Raw genomic sequence first — 19,442 nt, forward strand, 5'->3', positions numbered from 1 at the left:
AAAATAACTTTAAGGTAGCTTTTTAGATTTTTACAAAGATTAATTTATTAGTTCTCACAGCATCTCTGTTAAGTAGCAAGTATTCCCCTGAAAAAACTGAGTTAGGGAAGTTTTTTTTCTACTGCTGATGATAGCTCATGTTGATTGGCATCTTACAGTTGGTATGGCTACTTTCACCTTTTCATGTTCTCTGTATGTATAAATATCTTCTTGCTGTATGTTCCAGTCCATGCATCCGATGAAATGGGCTGTAGCCCACGAAAGCTTATGCTCAAATACAAGTACTCCTGTTCTTTTTGAGTTAGGGAAGTTACTTGGTACTATCATCATACTCTCTTAGTATTTTCCCCATAGGTACTTTAACAAACACATATTCTTCATAGATAAACTACAACACCCACAAAGTAGGTACTCCTCACATGGGTGGGCACCCTGTACTAACTCGCCAGTGTTTAGAGCTTGTCTGCACTTGAAAATTTACTGAACTAGCTCTTGCAGAATAATTATTAGTTATTCTGGAATATTTATTAGTTCACAGATTCCAAGGCCAGAAGAGACCATTGTGAACATAAGTCTGATCTCCTGTATAACAAAGGAAATAGAACTCTCCTCCCCACTCCCCAGAAGTCTTAATGTTATAGAAAAACATCCAGCTGTGATTTAAAAATGGCCGGTGATGGTGAAACCACCTCCACTCTCGATAAATTATTATTTTGGGGGAGGGATAGCTCAGTGGTTTGAGCATTGGCCTGCTAAACCCAGGGTTGTGAGTTCAATCCTTGAGGGGGCCATTTGGGGAATTGGGGTAAAAATCTGGGGATTGGCCCTGCTTTGAGCAAGGGGTTGGACTAGATGACCTCCTGAGGTCCCTTCCAACCCTAATATTCTATGATTCTAATAGTTAATTACTCTCACCATTATACATAGGTTAGGGGTTTGATACAAGAGTGGGCGAGTGAGATTCTGTGTCCTGCGTTGTGCAGGAGGTCAGATTAGACGACCATAATGGTCCCTTCCGACCTTAAAGGCTTTGATTCTATACACCTTATTTCGAGTCTGAAGTTGTCTAGCTTCAACTTCCAGCCATCAGAGCGTGTTATACCTTCCTGTGCTAGACTGAAGAGCCTATTATCAAGTACTTGTGTGTTTATGACAGCTATTAGATACGCTGAGACTAAGAGGGCCTTTCCCTGATTTAGCACAGCCCGTGAGTAGGCGCTAGGCGCTGTGAGACTGCAATGACTAAATAATATAAAGGGCTCTCCAAAGCCACTGCCATTGTCCCCTGCCCAAGGCACCCCCGGGCCCCGCAACTACAGCCCCACAGGCCTCTCCCCCTCCCCAGCGCAGGGCGCTCTGGAAGCCGAGCCACCCCCCGCAGCACTGCAGCCGTGACGCGCCGCCCACCCGGCTCCCGTCCCGTCCCGTCCACCAATGGGGGCGGGATCACGCCGATGTGGTCTCCATAGTTACGCCCATTCCTCAGCTTGCCGTCAGTCACTGCGGTGAGGCTTTGCGACACTTGCTGTAGGAGTCACGGCAGAGGGATAGAGCTTGTCAGCTGATTTACTGCACCCGAGCGTGGGGCGCAGGGGCAGAGCCCTGGGTACCCCCTTCCCCGCGAGCGGGGGCCAGGGCCGGGCCACGCACCGCAGACTGCGGCAAGATCGGGGCTTGCCTGTGCAGGTAAGTGCCTCACTTCGGGGGAGGGGTGACTGTCCTAGTCCCACGGGGGACCCACGCCCCCACTTCTAGGCAGGAGGCTTTGTCTCCTTCTCCGGGTGTGACCTCCCTCGCCGGGGGGCGCGGGGCTTGGTCCTGCCTTGGGGCCGGGCTGTGCCTGGCCACCCCTCCCCCCCGCAGCGTGAGTCCCCTTGGGGCCGGGCTGTGCCTGCCCCCCTGCAGCTTGCGTCCCCTTGGGGCTCTGCCTGGCAATCCTGCCCCCCTTTAGCGTGAGCCCAGCTAGGTGTGGGGGACAGGGGCTGCCTGGCACCCCCCTGCAACTCAGCTGGGTGTCAACTGGGTCATTTCAGGGGGGTTGCGTGGGTGGCAGACACTTGCTAACATCCCCTTGGAATTACCCCAATCAGGGGGTTCAGGATCTGGCTGGTTGACACATTGCTGTCACCTGACTGTATAAATTCAGTTAATTGTGTTACAGCTTTCACTTTCCAAACAGTTATGTGCCTTTATGAAATAGTGCTCTTTTAGAAATTGGGCTCAATAAGGGGTGAGTTTCCATGAGTATCATGGCACAACATGTGGTCACAATATGGGGGTGGGAGGATTCTTTTTGCCTATTGGAACATAATGCCTGTGGAGGTGAGACATATGTTACAGTAGTACCAGGTTTTATTTGAGTTGTGGACACTCTCCATCACCACAAGTATTATAGATGGCACCATACCAAATTCCATTTTGGTCAGTTTCAGGGCCAGGGGTTTTTAAAATTTGTCAATTTCAGGTTTTCAGTTTACACCTGAAATTTCACCATTTACTAACCCTGGGAGTCCCGACCCAAAAGGCAGGCAGAGTGTGGCGGTTGCAAGGCTATTGTAGATGGGTCATGGGATTGCCACCTGTACTTCTGCCCCGCTGCTGGCAGGAGCGCTGCCTTCAGAGCTGGGCCACCAGAGAGAGAGGCTGCTGACTGAGAGCCCAGCTCTAAAGCCAATACCACCTCCCCCAGCAGCGCAGAAGTGAGGATTGCAGGGTATGGGAGGGCCGGATTACCATATGTCTGGTTTTCCCAGCAGTCTCCTGGGTCATGGGGGTAGAGGTGACAGCTCGAACTGTGGAGCTTCCTGCAGCTGGGGGAAATCCTGGAGGTGGGTCTGACCCATCCCAGGAGAAGCCCCTTCAGGGGAAGAGGAAGTCTTGTCCCTCCCCATCCCCAGCTGGGACTAGCAGCTGGAGCCCTGCATAGGGTAGGAGCCCCTGACTAGGTGCCAGATTTCACAGGGGAGATCAGATTTCATGGTCTGTGAAGTTTTTCACTGCCATGAATTTGGTTGGGCCCTAATTATAGAATCAGTTAATTGGGGTATGATGGCACCTATTGCTCATTTAAAGCAAATCCCCTGTTACAGGGTAGTCTTTAGGAATTAGTAACTTTTGGTAGTGCCTTGATACCAGTCAGGAACTCATTCCTCTCCATCCAGATTTCAGGATTTCATAGCCATTGTTTTCCTCAATTTACTATTGTTGTGAAAGCAGATGCTTACACCCACATACCACTTGGTGGATTTACATGACACTTCATGTAGGTACAGATGTCAGCCAACACAGAGCTCATTGCAGGATTGAGGCCTATTTTCTCTTTTAGAATTTTTTCCTCATGGGAGGAATTTCCCTGTGTATTAGGGCAGGAATATGAACGTGAGGGTGACTGCAAATGATGGTGACTTATTTACAGTCTTAGGATCTATTCCTGTGAAGATTTATGCACATGCTTAACTTGTGCAGGTAAGTAGCCCAACTGAAGTAAACAGGACTCCTGAAGTTCATAAAGTTAAGCACTTGTATAACTCTGCAAGATCAGAACCTTGGAGTATAGATCTTGCTACAGCAGCACTGGCTCTGACTAGGTTAGCGATTAAATGAATTCAGTACACTGAGTTATGGTGGCACTTTTTGGTCAATTAATGTTGTTGTGATCTTGTTTTAAGAATTGCTGATAGCTTTAGATATCACTCATGAATAGAGGGAATCTCCCCTTCTTTCTCCTTCCACAAGATTCAGGACAGAAAGAAAGATGATGATAATTGTCATCATATGTTTTTGTAATACACCCATGTACATTAAGACACTATAGATAACAGTATAGGGTACAGTATAGATACAGACTAACATAGCTGCTACTCTGAAACCTGAGTATAGGGTGACTTATATGGTACAGCACCATTTGACTTCTAAGTTCTGGGAAGTTCTCTAAGAAATTAGTAGCTTTAAAAATAACTCCTGATTAAGGAAACTTGTATGAGTTGTACAAGAAAAGTCATCATAACATGATCCCTATTGTTTTATGTAATTCCTTTCATAATAGAAGGCAAGATAATCTTAGGAAATAGCAAGGAGTTTTAAATCTATTTTCATAACTGCCTTGAGTAACTTGTACGTCATGTGACAGCTTAAATGAGGAAGGTTTTTTTGAGAAAAAACGAAAGTGAGATTTTTAAAGTCATCATTAAGGAAAAAACCCTTCATTACAGAAATGAAATGCTTTTAAAAGCTGGCTAAAATTAATGCTATGTAAGTGATTTTATAAAGTGAGAAACTAGAAATAATTCATCTTCTCATATAAGCAACCGTAGAAGGTATGTTCAGCCTGAGTCTCATATTTGTATTGTTAAAAATCATAATCTGCACATGTATGACTTTAATAATTCTATTCACTCACTCAGCTGGGGTGAGTTAAATATCCATCTTTTTCATTATCATTGCTATCATGATTAAAGTTTAAGGTGTAGATCTTGTGTCTGGGCTGGTAATATTTTGTGAATATTTTGCAAGCCAGTAAAGTCCTAATTTTAGAACGTCTGCTTATTTATTATTGATTTGGTATTTGTTTGGCAATAGTGTTTAGCGAAGTAATATCTTTATTTGTAGTACATGAGACCCATTGTATTAGGGCTATAGAAACAAGTAACAAGAAGACAGTCCCTGCCCTAGAGAGCTCACACCATAGGTTTATGATATGATGCAACAGGTAGCTAAGACAGACAGATGACCCAGAGTGGCATTTGAGAATTGACAGATAGATAGACTTCACTCTATCTATCTGTCTCTCTATCTATTGAAAACTTCAAACCTTGGCCCTTTTAGATATGTAGTACTTGTAGATGAATTTAATTCCAAGGTTAAGACAAAATTTATCATTTAAATGAGTAAAGGTAGTTAACTTTCATGCATTCTGTATAGTTTTCTTTAAAAAAAAGAAAAGAGGCTGGATCCTGGAAAAACTTAATGCGTATACTCAACAGGACCACTCGCACATAAAATTTAAGTGCATCCAAGTGTGATGGAGTGGAGCTTTAAATTCATGACACCTAGAATAGAATAGTTGCCTTCCCAGTATGAGGTAATTCATATTCATTTTGCTGACTATGATTTTATTAATGTTCCACAGATATTTCAGACTTTTCTGAAATGGTTAGAATTAATGAAGGTACACCACACTAAGAGTTTATACTGTACCCATTGCTGTATATTTGAGTGTCTCGTCTCAGGTGTACCACTAAGATTAATTACTCTTTTACCTTTAGGGTAATTTTCCAGGCCAATTTAACGTTTGGTCAGCCCGATGAGACTGACAGCCAGGTTGCAATCATTGTATAGATACCCATGCATAGTACTTGGATTGAAACCATCTACTCAGTTTGTGATCCCCTACACAGCCTACCAACTTGGGCCAAGTTCAAAATAGTGACGTGGGACCTGATCCTGCAAACATTTCTGCATGTTCTTAACCTTGCTACCACAACCAGTCCCATTGACTTCAGTTGGCCTACTCATGGTTAAGCATCTGCACGAGTTAGCAGGATTAGGGGTTTGGAGTGAAAGTCTTTGTATCCTGTTGTTAGTCCATAGATACATCAAGTCCTCTTGACAGCTGCTTTAATTTTTTGTCATCAGATGTCCAGAATTGAGCATTGTAAAATGAATACATTTACAGTTTAACTCACTAGCTGTTAACTGTTCTCTTCAGTTCCTTTCTCTCTCTGTGTGGGGGGAGGGGGAAGTTTCATTAAAACTTGCCAACCTGAATATCTTTTTGCGAGGTCTGCTTGCTGACTTCCTGCATGTAAGTAATATCCTGCTGTGCCAGCACAAGAAGAAATTCACTTCTTGATTGTGCTATAATGTTGTAAAGAAATGGATTTTTAGTTGGAATGTAATGAAAAACTGCCTAAAAAGAATTTGGATTCTTGCAGTGTTTTCTTCACTTGTATTTTGTCTATGAATCTGTACATCTTAAAACAGTATTGAAATCATGTAGCTGTTGTTTTCAATTCAATACGTTGAGTGGATAAAGTACAAGGGAATAATTGTCATTCTCTATTCTGGTAGAATGTTCTACACTTACCACCTGTCAACCCAGATGATAGTAACAGTCTGTGATAGGTGTCAGAATGAAAGATCTGTCTTCAAAATCATTTTATTGTACTTAGTATAATGCAACGTATGCACTTTAAAACTGTATTTATTGTGGTGATTCAAAGGCATTTCCCTCACTGACACTTTTTTAGTTATTTATTTGGATACGTATAAAATATATAATTTTCTTCCTTTCATTTTAATAATAGGCAAGGAAAGCATCTAGTGGGATTTAAATTAGATAAAGCTGAATTTAAATCATCATCATCATGGCAAATCCCAAAGGGATGTTGCCTCCTTGCTGATCAATTGCCACCCAAGTCCTTAATGTGACCTGCCTGGATATTCTACTTATGTTCATCACAGGTGATCTTATTGTGCCATGGAAGTTTTTGGTGACCACATGATTGCTGGCCATGTAGCAGCATTCCTCAGTAAACACGTTTTGGAATTTGTTGGTCTTTGACCCTAATAATATCTGTACCAAGAAAGCCTCTGAAACCAACATGGTGCTGATGGAAGTGGTTGCTGGGTTTGACTGAATGCAAATGTATTCTGTAACTGCTGAGAAACTTTAGAAACATTTGAGTTACAACTAACACATTGATTGGTAATGACTGTATTTACTGAACCACCAGCATGTGCGGGTGGCATCATCTAGTGGTGAAAACAGCCCTGGGAGTCAAGACATCTGTGTGACTTTCTGTGTGACATTGGGCAAATTATTGTTTTTGCTTTTAAAAGCATACACTTTTGGCATGGTTCTTGGGGGTCAGTGCTGATGCCAGTATGATTTATCACAAACAAACTGTGAACTGAAGTGTTTGTAAATCAAATATGGTCTCAGACTATAACAGCTCCAAAAAGAAACATTACAGTTGTCAAGTAAATGTATGTATTTTAAAATGTGTGTCATCTGCATATTAGTGCAATATAAATTAGAAGGACTAGAAAGAAAACATTACATTCTCTACCAATTGTATTCTTCTCTATTTAGAAAACTCATACTTTTGTTTCTACATTGTCAGTGGAATTCAAATATGCCTATTTTAGATTTGATATCACAAAAATACAGCGATGACCACCACCCATGACATCAGTACTGATCTGTGAACTGAATTTTGGGTTTTCAGACAATAATACTAATGTCTTTTACTTCCACAGCAGCTTTAATACAAGGATTTTAGTGACATTTACAATTAAGCCTTATAACAGATTTACGAAAAGCATTCCAATAAAGAGAGTTTATCATTATAGCCCCATTTCGAATTGTGGAAACTGACACTGAACCCCCATATGTATTTCATTTTGCTTTTCTGTTAACCAGATCTGTCTTGTGATATTTCAGATTATGGTGAGTTCTACTGTAGTGTAGACTTTAGAAGGTATGGGCGCACTGTGCCCAAGACAGCATGGAAGTTGTTATTTAGTATAAGCATGTAGAATAAACTTAAAATATTTTCCTTTTTGTAGAAGAACTGAGCCTAGTATGTTGGTGTTGAGTTCCTAGCCAAGACTAATTATTTTTAAAATTAACTCATGGATTAAGCCTGCTAAAATAGTGAAAGATTCCTGTGCTTCAACACTCCCAAAACAACTAGTTAGGCCTCCTGTCATTTAAAATAAATAAATCATGCATACTTTTAGTTGTAACATTGTCAACAAACTTTCTATTTAATTTTAAAATCTCTTGCAATACAGTACTTTTTAAAAACATATCCTAGTCACCTTTCCGATAATTTGTCACAGACATGTACATCCATATCTAGATGTCCAATCTTAAACACATCTCTCTTCCTGTTTGCATCCAGGGAATGGAAATATTACCATCATCTAATATGTACTCCTGGGGGAATTCTGCACCACTGTGCATGTGCATTATTGATGTCCCCTGCAGATGTATTTGCTTCCCCGTAGAAAAATGGTTTTCTGACTGGGGAGCCACAAGAGCGGTCATGTGACCCTCCCCAGCAGTATGTTTCGAGTGCCCAGGGCAGCCGGCAGAGAGGTAAATCACTGTGGGGCAGGAAGTGGGATTGGGGAAGACCCTGGCGGTGGTTCCTACCCTGCACCCAGCTCGGCTGCTAGTCTGGGCTGGCCCGGGGAGGACGGGACTTCCTCTTTCCCTGCACGACATCCGGGGCCGGGTCAGATCCCACCTCCAGATTTCTCCCCCAGCTGCAAACTCCTCCCCTCCTTCCTCCCGCTTCCTCCACCTATTGTTCCTCAGCTGTGGGGGGAGGGATCTCTGTACAGGGAGCTGCTCCCCCGTCTGCCTTACCCCCAAGCATCCAGACCCTCCTGCCAAGCCTCACCCCCCTGCACTCAGAACCCCCCTGATGAGCCCCACAACCCCAAGGAGCCACCCACACCCAGATCCCCACCCCACCAAGACCCAACCAGTTGTACCTGGATCCCCAGTGAGCTCCACTCCCCCCAGCATCTGGACCCCCCACTAAGCCCCTTCGCCCCCACTGAGCCCCAACTACCTTCACCTGGATCCCCCTGCAGAGTCCCATTACCATTGCACCCAGAACCCCCCAACAAGCCCCTGTGCATCCACATCCCCTCCGCACCCGGATTCTTCACTGAACTGCCTGCATACAGAAGTCTCTCAACTTACACTTGGATCACTCAACACTAAGCCCCTCCACATTTGGATCCTGCCTTGCTGAGTCTGCCTCCCGCACCTGGCATGGAGGGGCAGAACCCTGGGGTGTTTCTGGAGTAGGCCCGGTCCTTGTACTGTCAGGGTTGGGTGCAGCCTCACCACTGAGTCCATGTCCTGGGGGGCAGGGGAGCTGCACAGTGATCTCCCACCTCTGTGCTCCCCACTGCCATGCTGGAGCCTCCACATTTATTTGACAAATTAAATTTGCAGAATTTTAAAATATTGTGCACAGAATTTAAATTTTTTTGGCGGAGAGTTTTTAATTTTTTTGCACAGAATGCCCTCAGGAGTAAATATGCAGAGGATTAGCAAGGAGATTTAATGACTGGCACCGAAGATGGTGGGTGTTGCTGTCCAGAGGCAAAGCACTGGTGAGAAAACCCCCTCCTATCTAGCTGCTGCGATTCCTATCATGGCTTAATTTTTGTTTGGGTGTACTTCTGTTTGGTGTCTCAGAAATGTACCCCTCCTCAGCATACAATTTAGGTTCTCTTCTATGGTGAACAGCTCCAGTACCAAAGTTTTGTCTGAACAGACTGTCTACACTGAAAGTTCTGCTGCAGCTTGGAGAAGTCTTGAGTAGTAGCAAAGGCCCAGTAGCTTTTTGCACACGCAGGATTCATATCCGTTTGTGCTTGATTCATGTTCAGAAAGTTATCTTCACAATAGTAAGGATTAGGAACTAATTTTATTTTAAATGCAAACTTAGATTCTACAGAGGGTGATGTCACTCATACCAGGCAAATTGGTGAGTGGATTTTTCAAGCCATGATAATGCTGTATCATAGGATCATAGAAATTTAGTGCTGGGAGAGATGTTAGCAGGTGATCTAGTCCATCCCCTGCACTGAAGCAGGACCAGGTAAGCCTAGAGTCTAGACCATCCCTGACAGGTGTTTGTCAAACCTGTTCTTAAAAAACCTTCAATCATTAGGATTCCGCAACCTCCATTGGGACCCTATTCCTGTACTTAATTTTTTTCCCCATATGTAACCAAAATCTCCCTTACTGTAGATTAAGCCAATTCTTCCCAGTCCGACCTTCAGCAAACCTGGAGACCAATTGATCATTGTCCTTTTTGTAACATTTGATACATTTGAAGACTGTTCTTAGGTCCCTCTTCAGTCGTCTTTTCTTAAGACTAAGTATGTCCAACTTTTTAACCTTTCTTCATAGGTTGGTTTTCTAAATCTTTTATCATTTTTGTTGACCTCCTCTGAGCTCTCCCCAATTCAACTACATATTTCCTAAAGTATAGTGCCCAAAACTGGTCATACTACTCCAGCTGAAGCCTTGCCATTGCTGAATAGAGCAGGATAATTACCTCCCATGTCTTACCTATAACGCTTATGTTAATACTCTCTCTGGAGTGTATTAGCCTTTTTCGTGACTGCATCACATTGTTAGCTCATATTCAATTTGTGATCCACTATAACCCCCAGATCCTTTTCTGTGGTACAACTGTACAGTCAGTTCTTTTCCATTTTGTATTTGTGCATTTGATTTTTCCTTGTAAGTGTAATTCTTTATGTTTATCTTTATTTAATTTCATCTTGTTGATTTCAGACCGATTCTCAAATTTATCAAGGTGAGTTTGAATTCTGGTCCTGTCCTCCAAAGTGTTTACAGTCCCTCTCAGCTTGATCCCATCCACAGATTTTGTAAGCATGCTGTCCATTCCATTATCTGAGTCCTTAATGAAAATATTGAATAGTATTACCCAGGACTGATCCTGCGGTACCCTACTAGATGCGTTCTCCCCATTTGACAATGGGGAAACAATGGTTGAATACTGTTTTTCAACCACTTGTGCACCCACCCTTTAAAAATTTCATCTATACCACACTTCCCTAGTTTGTTTTTCAATTGAAGGACTTAAAAGCATGTGCAAAATTTGAAAATCGAAACTGCATATTAAGTGTCATATTAAGTTCTGTAGCTTACATGCTTGAGACATGGGGAAGAGTGATGGACTCATTAAGGATAGGCTTTTAACTCAACTTAGATTTCTTATGCTGAAGCATCTTGCTCAGATAATGTTCTTAATTATTCTATAGTATACTAACTTGCTTGGTAATTTATATCACCTGATGTGTAAAATAGTAAATTAAAGTGTCCCATGCTTGAGTTCAGTCATAAATATCCAGTTTCTTAAAATTCTCAACCTTGTTCTTTGGTTTTCTGATGAGAGGCCTCTAGACTCAATTGATCCACTTGATATATCTTGTTAAGAATGAAAATGCAATTTAGTTTAGAGAGGACTCTGGCTTCAATAAAAGAGGTTTATATAAGATTTTTTTTAATCCGAAATTTCAAGGAGCACGCCTTGTTTAGGAAATGCATGGATTACAGTAACTATGCTCAAATAGATATGATCTGGGTTAAATTTCTATCTTTCTTTCCAACATTCAGTCATAAATTGCGCATCAGAAAGTAATTTGAAATAATTTGCCAGATTAATGCATTTAAGCTCATAAATTTTGACCCTCCTTTAAGTTTAAAATTTGTTACTTAGTAGTGATTTTTTCCAACTGCAGAATGCGTAGTAAAAATGTTTTAAAAACATTGGATTTATTTAATATGATTATCTGACATTTTGGACACTCTTATAATTTAAGGAATCGCTTTCTCACTGACTAAATTTGAACGTAAACTTGGTAATATAAGACTCTTTTGTGTGTGCATATTAGTTTGTGGCAGGGATGCTCTTAAATCCTGAGCTGCTAACACCGATGATTTTATCAGTTTTCTTTTACTATAGAAAACAGAATTGAAACTCTGTTAATAAATGTGTGTGCAAAATATTTGTGTATATTATGGAAACATCAGTAACTGCTCCTACTTAAGACGGCATTGAGCCTGTCACGTGTAGCTAACCAGGACTGAAAGACCTGTTTTCCACGCTTCAGTGATTGAACACTCAAGAGGACAACTGGATTTCATGTGTCTTTTTTTCCCCTTAAGTGTTTACTGACTTTTTTGCAAAACTCCCTTTTAAAAATGTTTGTTTTTCACACTTTTCTTTAGGCTCGCCATACATAGCAACCACAGTTGCCATAAATTCCAAACTTCACTTACCTACTTAGGGTATGTTGACACAGTAATTAAAACCCAAGGTTGGCCTGTGCCAGCTGACTCACGCTCACAGGGCTCAGGCTAAAGGGCTGTTTAATTGTGGTGTAGACATTCGGAGTCGGTCTGCAGCTCAAGTTCTGGGATCCTCCCAGCTCCAGCGGCTACACTGCAGTTAAACAGCCCCTTAGCCCAAGCCCCCTGAGCCTGGGTTTTTAATTGCAATGTAGACATACCCTTACACACACTTCTCATAATACTTTGGACATAGTTACTTAATTAAACATACACAGTTATTTCTCTTATTCAGGATGAACGTTTGAGCTATGCAAAGATTAGTTAGTGGAAATGTGCAGATCCATCGGATACTTGAGTTATGGATAAAGACAATTTAAAAAAAAATCACTTTCTCTTGACGTTTTTTCTAGATAGCTGTATTCTGCATTCACCCGGGTGAGGCAGGTGGGCAGCAGGTCATAGAGGGTGGACCATCAGGAAGAGATGGAGCATGAGAGGGAGAGTGAGGGTTTGTGTACGATGGGGAACAGAAGGCTGATAGACCCAAAGGGGACATGATGGGCTGAGTGGGTTTTGGAGAGATGCGTGGCAAGTAGCAGGATTGTACAGAGTGCCAGGAGGAGAGGCGTGCCTGGAGACATTGGTGGGGGGAAGCAAAGGGAAGTATGCAAGAGGGAAAAGGGTTGGGGATGGGAGAGGTGGGGGCAGAAGGAAGGGGTGTGGCACTCCACACTTGAGAAGTTTCTTATGATTCATCAGAGTAAAGATCCTCTTCCTTTGCTTCTCCCTTACACAGGCCTCTCCCAACTCAAACACCAATTCTTCCCTCACACTGCCCTCCACATAATTCTGTTTCTCGCTCTCTCTCTCTCTCACACACACACACACACACACACACACACACACACACACACACACACACACACACTCTCTCTCTCTCTCTCTCTCTCTCTCTCTCTCTCTCTCTCTCTCTCTCTCTCTCTCTCTCTCTCTCTCTCTCTTACACTTGAGAGTGGTGATTTGAAGGTGAACTGCAAAGTAGGTTAAATATATCAGATTTTTCTGGTTTATTTTTTTCCAGTAGGTCTTTGGCAATTTTAAAGTTACTGGAATGTAATTCATCCTCTCTTAATTCAGTTAATTAAACTAAACCAAATTAAGGCCACTTTAATTTTGAATTAAGCTAAACCAAAAATTCAGTGAATAAGGTACATTGAAGTTAGGCTACTTTAATTTTGAATGAGTGTGTCCACTAAGGGGTTTAATTCAGTTTAACTAATCTACCTTTAATTTACACCTGTAGTTAATTTGGATTAATTTTGCCAAATGTTATGCAAAGAAACCTTTAGCCTGGAAGAGATACAGCTTACTTTTAGGCATCTAACTTTAATGCCACACTGCACATCCTCCACAAAATTTCCAGCATCCTCCAGAGAAGTAGTACTGACAACTAACATGTGATATTGCATTATGTAATTATTCATTCCCTTCTGCTTTTTGATCATTTGTTAGTAGATACGTTTGTCTGCTACTGTAGCTTGCTGTTCATTGGTATAAAAATATTGATTGCTTACTAACATTAAATGGTGTTTTTTTTTTTTGTTTTTTTTTTGAACAAGAGATGTATTTGGTATTCAGTAATGATAGAAGCTGTATCCATTGTAGCCCAACTTGTTCATCTGTTAACATGAGCAGGTGGTATTTCCTGAAAATGAAGTTTTTAATGAAGGCATTGAGATACCATAATAAAAAGCTAGAGGAAAACAGGTAGTTATGGAGAATGATCTGTTTTTCTTTTTTTTTTTAAAGGACTTCATCTTAAACAGTCTGAGAGTTTGCAGTGTTGTGTTTAGGTACAAAGTTCTGAAATTTAAATACCTTTTCCAGTATAAGTATAAAAATAGACACATTTTATTTTGCTGTTTATGCCTATATTTTTCAAGAAATTTCCTACATTTTGCAGGTTATTTCCTTTGTTTGTTTTTGACTAGTTGGGGAGTTTGGATGTGAAAATGTTCTAAGACTTTTGTATGTGTTTGTGAATATTTTTCTGAAACCTTGAGACTTGTGAAAATCGTATTTAATATGTAATGTAGGTCAGTTAAAAGTTTTATAAATTAGTTGATTAAAACACTTAACTTTGACTTGTGTGGAAAAATTGCAGAGGAGAAGAAATGAAGCTTGTGTTTTAATAGAGAAACAACTGCATTAGCTTTGAAAATATTGGCATTTGCATCTGGAAGGTGATGTAAAATTGAGTTATTACAAATTAAGAATGTGCTACTGTTAGTTTCCTGGAATATAAGCAGTAGGAAATAAAAAGGCAGGCATGTGTGCAAAGTATTTTCCATAGTGCTTATTAAGATTTGTACTAGTTTCTTAGATTGTCACTATTCTATGTATTTAGTAATGGAGTGCCATTTTGTCTTTTTTCTCCAAAACTATAAACTGTTAGATTACATTCCCAGTGAGGCATCACTTATTGTCATTAACAAATACGGATGCTGGGTTATTGTAGTGAAATAAATAGTTTTAGTATTTGTTATTGAGACCATATTTTTACTAATCATAGAGGTGAAAGGAATGGCACATATGTTTGTATGTACGAGAGTGCAAGGTTAATATTTTGCTTTCAGGATTAACTCTAGCTCATCTTTCCAGACCCTTTATACAAGTGCTATGGTTGGAGGACTGAATTTTTGGGAGGCAGATAAGGAAGAGCACTTCAGGAAATTGAGGCTCTAGTCTAGATATTGTAGGACTGGAGAAAGTCCCATGCTAACTTTTTCTCTTCTGTTGCTGATAAACTCTTTCTTCTTATAAACACTAAGCCTTGAAAAGACCTTGCTGTCTGCACTTTTTAAAGCCATTCCACTAATTTACAAAGCATTCTTGTATGGTCAGGATTATGATTTATTTAGTATTGTAGCCATGTTGGTCCCAAGATATCAGCGAAACAGGGTGGGTGAGGTAATATCTTTTATTGGACTATGATATGCAATTTTTATTACCTTGGCATAGGTGCACACATGCACCATTTTTTCTTTAGTTTAGATACAGTTATGGTTGAAATTTTTGTCTGTTGCTTTGAAAATCTACTTTATTAACAAAAAAGTTTTGCTAATATGGTTTTATCTAAACTATTTATGAAATATCACAACTCTTTAACAATGTACTGCTCTGATTAGAAGGTAACCGTAGATGGGTTTTTCAATTATTTTTTCTTGCCTCTGTTACAATTCAGTTATTGGGAGCAGTCAGGAAGGGAACAATTGATCTGGCATTGCATAACAATCAACAATAATTTTTCTGGCATGTTGCTACAGAAACTCATTCTGATGTAATTTGATCAGTATTGTAGTTACCACTATCTACCTTGGTTCTACACTATTCTTGTTTGTTAAATCATAATTCTTTATAAATGTAGTCTAATCAAACACAAGACACAGCCTGCCACAAATTGATCTTCCACAGTAAGTGACAACTCATGTTACTCACTTGGCTTGGGCTTTGTGGAAAAAAATTAGTATCTCTGCTGCTTTACGGATGTTTGCCACTTGGTAGCTATGATGTATTCTTCCGTAATTTTCCAAAACCATGCTATTCTCACTGTTTTCTGTGTTTCTGTATATTAAAAATTCTACCCATAGCACATTATCCATTAAAAATATGCTACATTATTGTATTGGGCCTCGCTGGCTGCGTGCGTTATTTATGGTGTTAAATAACAGTAGACAACACTTTGCAAAACACACCCAAAGTTTCCTCTCTGAAGCATTTGCATGGTAACTTCAGTTTGTTATTGGGATAGCACTGTTAAGCCAAGAGAGGTTGAAGGCCAAGATGAGCTTAATGTAATGTAGGAAAGCTGAAGGAAACAAATGTTTTGAATAGGGAAGGTTACTTGGCATACGAAAGGTGATTCTAAACACAGAGATGGTATAAAAGCCAGGATTTTGGGGGACGAGACAAAAGGCCAAATTCGAACATAAGAACGGCCATACTGGGTCAGATCAAAGGTCCATCTAGCCCAGTATCCTGTCTTTCGACAGTGGCCAATGCCAGGTTCCTCAGAGGGAATGAACAGAACAGGTAATCATCAAGTGATCCATCACCTGCTGCCCATTCCCAGCTTCTGGCTAACAGAGGCTAGGGAAACCATCCCTGCCCATCCTGGCTAATGGCCATTGATGGATCAATCCTCCATGAATTTATCTAGTTCTTTTTTGAACTCTGTTACAGTCTTGGCATTCACAACATCCTCTGGCAAGGAGTTCCACAGGTTGACTGTGCGTTGTGTGAAAAAATACTTCCTTTTGTTTGTTTTAAACCTGCTGTCTATTAATTTCATGTGGTGGTCCCTAGTTCTTGTGTTCTGAGAAGGAGTAAATAACACTTACTTATTTACTTTGGCCACACCAGTAGTGATTTTATAGACCACTATCATGTCCCCCTTTAGTCATCTCTCTTTCAACCTGAAAAGTCTCAGTCTTATTAATCTTTCTTTCCTCATACGATTGTCACAGGAGTTTTGACCTGCTCTGTTTCTGACCTGGGCAGGTTTCACCCCTTCTTAGGCAACCTGGTGACCCCAAGCTTCCCAAGTAATTGGGATTACAGACACAAGCCACAGTGCCCAGCCAGTTCTGAATTTGGTTCAGTGGGAATAATTAAGAGGAGAAAGACAATAAACCTCAAGAAATATGCTTGCAGATGGGATTGAGGATAAAATTCTCTATGGACTAACTTCTCTATTTGAGCAATTTTTTTTTAATTTTGTCATTTTAGAAGCAAAGTGGGAGGTGTGGTTTTTTTTGTTTGTTTTTTTTGCCTTAATTTGCAGAATGCCTTTTTAGTTCCATATTACAGACTGACTTTGTCACGTGTGTTCACAAAGCTCTTTTCTGTAGTGCACATGTAGGAGTAGTGCAAGATTTCCTTACTTAGGTTCTGTCTGAATTTGACTGCATCAGCTTTACTCCGACTGCTTTTCTGGCTTGGTCTACCCTAGCAACTTATGATGGTGTAACTACATTGCTTGGGGTTTTGGAAGGTCCACACTCCTGAGTGACGCAGTAATATCATCTTAATTCCCAGTATATAGAGCACTGTGTAGATGGGAGGGCTTCTTCTGTCAACATAGCTACTGCCTCTCGGAGATTACAGACGCTGATGGGAGAATCCCTCCCATAGGTGTAGGTAGTGTATTCACTGAACTGCTACAGTGGCACAGCTTCAGCATTTTAAGCATAGACCAGACCTAAGTCAATTACTTTGTAGTTTAGTTGGAATCTGAGCTCTGGTAACATGCTAAAAGATACTTGTGGTGGAGGAAGCTGAAGGAATAGTTAGGGTATGTCTACACTGCCCAAGTTACAGCGTGGCCGCAGCAGTCGCACTTTATTGCCAGGGGAGAGCTCTCCCGGTGATTAAAAAATAACCACCCTGAATGAGGGGCGATAAAGCGCTGCCTGTGCTGGCGCTTTTCAGCGCTAAAATTTTGTTGTTCAGGGGGTGGTTTTTCACACCTCTGAATGACTAAAGTTTTAGCGCTGAAAGTGGTAGTGTAGACCCAGCCTTATAATTAAGTCATTAGCTAGTGAGCTCTTTGTGGCTGGGACTGTATTTGTACAGTGCCCAGTAGAATGGAACTCTGATCACTGTATGTGGTTCTTAGATACCACTTCAATAAAAATTGATTCTGATACAGAAGGTTATCAATATAGTTACTACTGTAAGTGTCCCAGCTTCTTTAGAACTGGCCATGGGGATACTTTTGATTTCAAAAATATTTTGGCTCCTGGTATGGCTTGGATCTGTCTTAAACATATCCAGCATAGTGTCTTCCAGGAGATGCAGATGTAGCAGTCTATCTCATCCCAACCCCTGTAGTAGATAATTTAGTTTTTAAATATTTCTGTTTTAGGGGGTTATTTGTTGCATTTAGCAGGTTTCCTTTCTAGCAGTTTGAAGTTATTTACCTTAAATGAGCGAGAAATTCGGGAAGGTAAAATCTGACTTGAAACTCCAAACAAATGTTGCACGGGATAAAATACCAAGCCTGTGTCAGTCACTAATTTACTGCTTACTACAGATATGGAGCTAGAGAGCATCAGGTTTAAGGGCTGTTGATTGCTGTAAAAAAGTACCACATGTCTTCTATCACTTGCTTCTGTGCTGTCTCTACTCTGGTCACCGATTCAAAATTTTAACATTAAATGTATTTTTGTTTTAACAAGGAACTCAAGACACATCTTTCACCTTTTCCTTTCATATCACCATGCTTGGTTGTCATCCCTTGCTATGTTTTATATATATATATATATATATATATATATATATATAAAATGTGGCCATGCCTGTGAGCTTGCAGCTGTCAGTGTGGACAGACTGCAGCGCTTCTCTACTGCGCTCTACAAACTAATTTTTAAGGTCCTAGGAGATACGGTGTTTTTAATTCTCCATAAAGTGTCATGCACATATACAGAACAGTATGCAGGAGGAATGGCCTTTCCACCTTCTAGCACAGCCCTTTTCTCCACACCACTCTCACTCTATACTCAGATATTTAGCCGTTTCAGTTTTGAATTGTGACATAGTGTTGTGACTTAGGGCATAGCTACACTTGCAAATGTAGAGCGCTTTGAGTTAAACCAGCCTTCGTAGAGCGCAGTAGAGAAGCGTTGCAGTCTGTCCACACTGACAGCTGCAAGCGCACAGGCGTGGCCACATTTGCGGCACTGGCAGCGGCCACAGAGAGCAGTGCATTGTGGTAGCTATCCCAGCATGCAAGTGGCTGCAACATGCTTTTCAATGGGGGTGGGGTGGAGTGTGACAGGAAGTGTGTTATGTGTATGTGGGGAGAGAGAGAGTGGGTTTTTGGGGGGCTGAGAACATGTCAGCACACTGTCTTGTAAGTTCAGACAGCAGCATACCCCCCTCCCCCCACCTCTCTCTCACACATAGCATTCCACAGTAATGGTTTGCTTTGTTATCTGCATTCCTGCAGCGATTCCAATGACAAGAGTGACCACTTTACTTAAGGGGATTATGGGACGTTTCCAGAGGCCGATCAGAGCGTAGTAATGCAACACCTCATTCACACCGACGCCCGGGTATTTCACCCAAGGCGCATCAAGCGTTATGCTTCTCGCCAAGGTGGATTACTAGGAGCGCTCTAGCCATGGAGTCGGTGACTTGCCAGTGTGGATGGGTCATGAGTTAGGGCGCGTGGAGCTGCTTTAATGTGTTCTAACTCGCAAGTGTAGCCAAGCCCTCACACAAGTACATTTGATTCCAAAATGAGAGATGTATGAGAGACTGTGTCCTGTTTGTTACACTTTTATGAATTGTTAGTAAATAAAAGGAGATAAAATGGATCTTTCTGTGGATGCTTTTATAAACTGGACTCTGGCACCTTATAAAATGATGCAGGTGTAATTTAAGTTTCAACATTTTTATTTATTACATGCAAAATACATCATAAAAGTCATTACTAAAGTAATTTAAGCTAAGCAAGTTAGTTGGAAAGTGATGGAAAATCTTGTGTATATAGTTTACTTTTACTCTGTACAGATTTCCTCAT

The 19,442-nt window shown here is 41.1% G+C and overlaps 1 protein-coding gene across 3 annotated transcripts in view; it reads left to right on the plus strand.

Moving 5' to 3' along the window:
* Positions 1–1,519: 1,519 nt before the first annotated feature.
* WDR7 (WD repeat domain 7) overlaps positions 1,520–19,442 on the plus strand; it is a 349,222-nt gene continuing 331,299 nt past the window's right edge. For all 3 annotated transcript variants that reach the window (XM_045021793.1, XR_006580538.1, XR_006580539.1), the window contains exon 1: positions 1,520–1,686. The gene's annotated coding sequence lies outside the window, so the exon portion shown is untranslated. The remainder of the gene's footprint in view (positions 1,687–19,442) is intronic.

This window comes from Mauremys mutica, chromosome 6 (assembly GCF_020497125.1).
Source record: "Mauremys mutica isolate MM-2020 ecotype Southern chromosome 6, ASM2049712v1, whole genome shotgun sequence".
NCBI classification, from domain to species: Eukaryota; Metazoa; Chordata; order Testudines; family Geoemydidae; genus Mauremys; species Mauremys mutica.